This window comes from Mustela lutreola, chromosome 4, assembly GCF_030435805.1.
Source record: "Mustela lutreola isolate mMusLut2 chromosome 4, mMusLut2.pri, whole genome shotgun sequence".
NCBI lineage: Eukaryota > Metazoa > Chordata > Mammalia > Carnivora > Mustelidae > Mustela > Mustela lutreola.
Genome location: NC_081293.1, coordinates 47,499,359 through 47,505,358, shown reverse-complemented (window position 1 = coordinate 47,505,358; position 6,000 = coordinate 47,499,359).

Below are 6,000 nucleotides of genomic sequence, written 5' to 3'. Positions count from 1 at the left end.
GTGAATACCTACCCCCGCTTGCTTTTTCAGGAAGGGGTCCCAGCAAGCCCTGTCATAGACTGGAAGCTCACCACCACCCCTGAGATGCAGAAAGAGCATCCAAACAGATCCCTGGGTGTCCTGACAGTCTGCGAACGCGGGCATGCTCTTGACACCTTGAGAGATTGACCAGAGTCCATGAGGCGACGTGACTGGAGGCAGGGAGGAGACTTTCATCTTCTCTCAGAAGGACTGGCTAGTGGCAGCGTATTATTGTCCAAAGCAGGGTATCTGTGGATTGGGACAAAATGTTGTGTTCTTTTGTTTGTTTGTTTGTTTGTTTGTTTTATCCCAAAGACAGTTCTTCTGTCTGAGACATATGCTATACTGAAGGTGGCACCAGGAAAAGAGACACTGTGGACTGTGTGGCATTTCTAAGCTCTCAGGGATGCTTTTCCCTCTAAACATTTTTAGAATGAAACAGAGCATCTTGGGAAGCCCCTTCATGAAGGGAACTCCCTAGGCTGGTCTCTCTTTGTCTGGGAGCTCTGAGGACATTCTCCTCTGTGCTGAAAATGGAGATGGTTTTTAAAACAATAGCTTGTAATTAGATGAGAAGTAGGCAGAGCTGGGAAGAGCTATAGCGATCTCCTAGAACATATGTGCCCAAGATGTGGAGTGTGAAGACACTTTTATTTCTTAGCATTGTAGTTATTTTCTATATAATGACATTGCTTTAAAGTGCCAACACATTGTTGCCAATCACAAGTCTACATATTAAAAAGTGTAGACTCTCTCTCTCTCATGTTTTATCCTTTACCAAAATGTAACCATTATTACCAATTTGCAATATTTCCTTGTAGACCTTGTTGTAGGCACATACCATGTGAGCGTGTTGATACAGACCTACATAGCCAGGTGTAGACAGAGAGAGACAGAACCGAACTGAGACAGAAACAGGGATATAGACCCACTGAATGACAGTAATTCCTTCCTGTTCACTCCGGACAGGGAATCTGAGGAGGTAGGATGTTGGAAACAGAGAGAAAGGAGTAGGGTTTTTGTTTCCAGCCAGCAGAGGGGGGAAGGTCCTCACCTATTGACACATCCCTTTGGGAAGAAGAAAAAGCCAATACGTGGAGAGGAGGAAAGGCTGGAGGAGCCAAGTGCATGGGGATGTTGGAATTTCCAAAACTAACAGAAGAGCTGGGATTAGAAACACCCAGCACAGTGAAGGGTCTAAGTCTTCTCCATTTCTGGGTTCCTGCAGGATCTTTGTAGAGAATGGACCACATGCACTAAAGCCCAGAGAGGCTTTAAGGTTGAATGGCAAGTGTGCTAGCAGTGGACGAAATCACAGTAGGCAACTGACAATACAATATCTTAAGGATGATGTGGAGCCTTGGAACTCTTACCTGTTGCTGGTGGGAATGAAAATCATACTGACACTTTGGAGCACAGTCTGAGTGTCTTATAAAGTTGAACATACACTTACCATATAACCACTTCTAGATAGTGATCCAAGAGAAATGATAGCGTATATCCAAACAAAGGTTGTATACAGATGCTCATAGGACCTTTATTCACAACGGCCAAAAAACTAGAAGTAACCCAAATATATCTATCAACTGGTGAACAGATAAATAAATTTTGGCTTATCTATACAATGGAATTCTTGTCAATGACAAAAAAGAATGGCATACAGACACATAACATCATATAGCTGAATCTAAAAACCATTATCTTAAGTGAAAGAAGCCAGAAGTAAAATACTACATACTGCATGATTCCACTTACATGAGATTCTACAGAAAAGCAAAACTGTCGTGACAAAAAAATAGATCAGTGGTTTCCTGGGGCCAGGAGCCTGGGGAGGACAACTGGCCACCAAGAGGTATAAGAGAACTCTTGTGGGAAATAGACACATTCTGTATCATGATTGCAGAGCTGTGGGTCCATGACTGCATACATTTGTCACAACTCTTCAAATTGAACACTTGAAATAAGTTTACCTCAACCATAGCTGAATAAAAATTTATATTTTACTAAAACCGAAGATAATTTTTTAATTCAAGAAAAAAAAGTGAGGGGGTGCCTGGGTGGCTCAGTGGGTTAAGCCTTTGCCTTGGGCTCGGGTCATGATTTCGGGGTCCTGGGATCAAGCCCCGCATTGGATTCTCTGCTTGGTAGGGAGCCTGCTCCCACCCCCTGCCTGCCTCTCTGCCTACTTGTGATCTCTGTCAAATAAATAAATAAAATCTTAAAAAAAAAAAAGTGACAAGGAAATTGAGCTCTGGATTGAGAAATGGGCTATAACTATATAAAGCAGAGATTTCCGAAAATTATTAGGGAACGACTTTAAATAAATACATCTTAAAACTTAGTTGAAATGAGTATTGTTTCAGAAACGTAGAATTTAATAGGTCGAATCAATAGAAAAGTTCTTAACTGGTTTCACCATGCTGGTATAACCCAGATGTCCTCAAACTTATCAAAGATAGTGAGCTTAAGGGAGCACGATCCACAGACTACCTTGACTTCTGACACCAACTGCAAGTTCAGAGACCCTGAGACCATGCTTGGGTTGGTAATTCACCAGAGGAATTCATAAACTCACTGGAAGCCGTTATATTCATGGTTATCACTTTTTTTTTTAATAGGGAAGGGATACAGATCAAAATTAGCCTTAAAAAGAGATTCAGAGGGCAGAGTTTAAATAAATCCCAAACCCAGAGCTTCCAGTTGTCCTCTGTGAGGTCATGACCTTCCCAGCAGTGATGTGTGACAAACATACACAGAGTATTAGCGACTGGAGAAGCTCACCCCGGCCTTGGTGACCACAGTTTTTGTTGAGACTCAATCATGTGAACCTGATTGGTTGCCCATGTGACCAGCCTTAGTTTCCTTATCCTAAATCCCATTGTTACTCTCTGGCTCCACCAATTTTAAGTTCAAGCAAAAGAAAAAAAAAAAAAAAAAAGGAGAAGTAAATTCATACCATGATTGAGAAACTACAGCTAAAGCAGAGTTTTTAGACAATTGCCGTATTCATTTGCATTACAATGACTTTCTGGTATATTTTGATATTTGGTAAGGCAAATTTTGCCTCATTGTTCTTTCATGTATCTTTCATAACTACTCTCAGACATTTATGTTTCCTTATAAAATTTGAATTCTGTATTAGTTAAGTTGCATTCAGTTACAAGTGCACATTTTTTATGCTCCATGAGTTAAGCTTAATTGCTGTATAAAAATCTTCCAAAAGATTACATTATGATTTGGCACTCAAATGAAAAAGTTATTGTGAATGAAGAAATTCATATAGATTGCAGTGGAACATAAATTTGGTATTAGCAAAGGAGATTTGTCATCACAGAAATGACTTCATTTTTCTATTTTCTTGCAAAGCAATAATCAAGAGGTTTATAAAACTAAGAATGAAATCTATCCTCACCCCCACACCCAAACCCACATACAAATAAAATCTATTCTGTTTTGCTACTAAGATGCATGCAAAAGGACTGCAATGCAATGGAAAATTTGCCAAATCTCTTGAAATAGATAAAATAAATTCCAAAGCAATGAGAGGTAATGTCATCAATTCCTGTGTTTTGAAAGACTATCATTAAGATGTCAAACATCTGTTTATCAAAACTGCTTGCCAACTTTGAGCAGAAGACAACGGTGGAGCACTCTTTAAGAAATGTTCCATCACCAGTGTTCCTAACGGTGAAAGGATAATATTGTGTGACCATGCAAACATCAGTGACTCTGAGTCCAAAAATGATAGAAGAGTTAGACTTTGCCTGTGAGACTGCTTTGGAACACCTTAGCACCTTTATTTCACTTCTAGGGTTCCTTTTAAGCATGCACACCATGATGCATGAGATGGAAACTAACCCAGATTAGACCAATGAGAGTGCAGTCGTACCCCAGCCACAGCAATTGGCCAGGTAGAGTGAGGCTCTGGGCTTTGTTCATTCCTGGATCTAACTGCCCCTCCTCTTGCTGGATCTTGAAAGTCATCCTATGATCACAAGAGGAATCAGCCCTAAAATGAAACCAACACAGGGATAACAAAGCAGTGGAGCAAAAGAACCTGGATCACTGGTGACATTATGGTTCAGCTCAAGACAATTTCAGCTGGACTTTCTGTTTCTTGCCAATCAAAGTTTCTAGCCAAATGAAGCCTCAGTAAATGTCAAAGGATAGAGCAAATGATGATGAGCGGGGACTCTTGAGGCAGACTTATTGGGGACACAGTGATTCAGCCCCTAGTAATTGATTCACCTGGTAAGCCATTGGTTATGTCTATTGAGGACTCCTTGTAGAAGACCCTAAAAGCTTGGCTGTGAGGCACACTGTGGAAGTAGGGCATCTTTATATACTTTTTAAAAATTAGGAAGAGTGGGAATCAGGGATATCGTCAAGAAAAAAGATATTTGCAGCTGATGTGTGCACATTGTTGTGGTTCATGAATTTCTAGATCTTGATTACACTTTCGTGTATCACAGAATGAGAATCTGGGCCTGATGAAGTCAAGCAACATTTTTATTTTATTTTCACTTTAATGCTAGCTGCTTCATAAACTATTCTCACTGAGCCCAGATATACGGCAGGACCAATCAGTTTAAAAAAATGTGTTATACTGCTGGAATGGATCACTGCTGAGTGAGCAGATGAAGCTAGCTGAATCTAGAAGTAGCTGCGATGGTCTAAGAGTCACAAGTCTTTACCCACATCTGCCTCTTGCTAGCAAAGTTTTCTGCCTGCCCTATGGGGTTTTTGAAGGACAAAACACTCTCTTAGCCCCTGTCAAGAGTATAGCATGCCAAAGTTATAGAAGTTGTCACAAAGCCAGTCAATCTGAATGTCGACTGACTTAAATTCAAAATCTAGGTTATTTTAGGGTCTTTACAAAGCTAGAATGGCTTTTCTCTTTAATTTTTTTAGATGTTTTTCTCTTTAAAACTTGGCAGATTAGTGTTTTTGTTTTTAATCCTTGAGCTTTGTTAGTTTCCTTTCCTGTGCCTACTTGCCCATAACTTATTCTTCTAGTCTGATGACTGCTTTTTAATGAGTTCAGCCGGTACCTTCTCGGACAAATCAAGAGTGTGAGGAGTGTGTTAATTAGCTATCAGATCTAGCCTGGTTTTTGAAGTTCAGAGCTTTTGAAATGCTACAGAAGTGTAAATATAATCATGGCTTTTTGCATTTGGTAATTATATCTCAGCTGAAACTTGAGGGAGCTTCCCATTTCGGGATTCTGCTACCCGTGACCTCTGAATGGTTCTGTCATTAATGGCCGGTCTCTGGGGACCTATACCCAAAGGAAATGGCTTCCTGTTTTGTTCTGAGTGGCCCTTCTTCCTTGTAACCTTCCTTACTTTTGACCAAACATCCTATTTCAGGATGGAGAAAATGAACCTTCTTCCCCACCCCCTCATGGGGTGAGGAGGAATGAGGCAGGAGTAAGAAAGTTCATCTGGGGGTAAATTGCCTTCTTATGACTATACTCACCTTGTACCAAATTATACCAAATATTTCTGGGCCTTCAAATCAAACGTCTGCCTACTCCTGCAAGAAGCCTGCATGCTCACCTAAACTGATCTTTCTCGCCCCCAGTCTAGAAACACCCTCTTTTTCATAACACTTCCCATTTATGTCCTGGTGCTGGCCCTGGGCCGGACTCTGGGGTCCCATAGATGAACAAAAGAACTCACAGTCTGGGTCAAGGAGAGACCTCTTGAATAGACCCTTTAGGTCCATAAGCTTACTAAGAACCTAGAGACTGAGTGGGAGATCAGGGAGATCAATCGGGGAAGCTTTTCGACTTTGTACACCAGTAGGTGATTCCCAGGTGAAGTGGCGGGAAGGCATTCAGGCAGATGGCCACCCCTGACAGGTGGGCATGTCAGCCCTGCTTTGCTACACCATTCAACACTGTAACTGATCACCCCATTGTCCTAGTGATACTTTTAAGTGTTGTATTGTGAGTCAGTTCTTCCTGTCTCTGAAAAG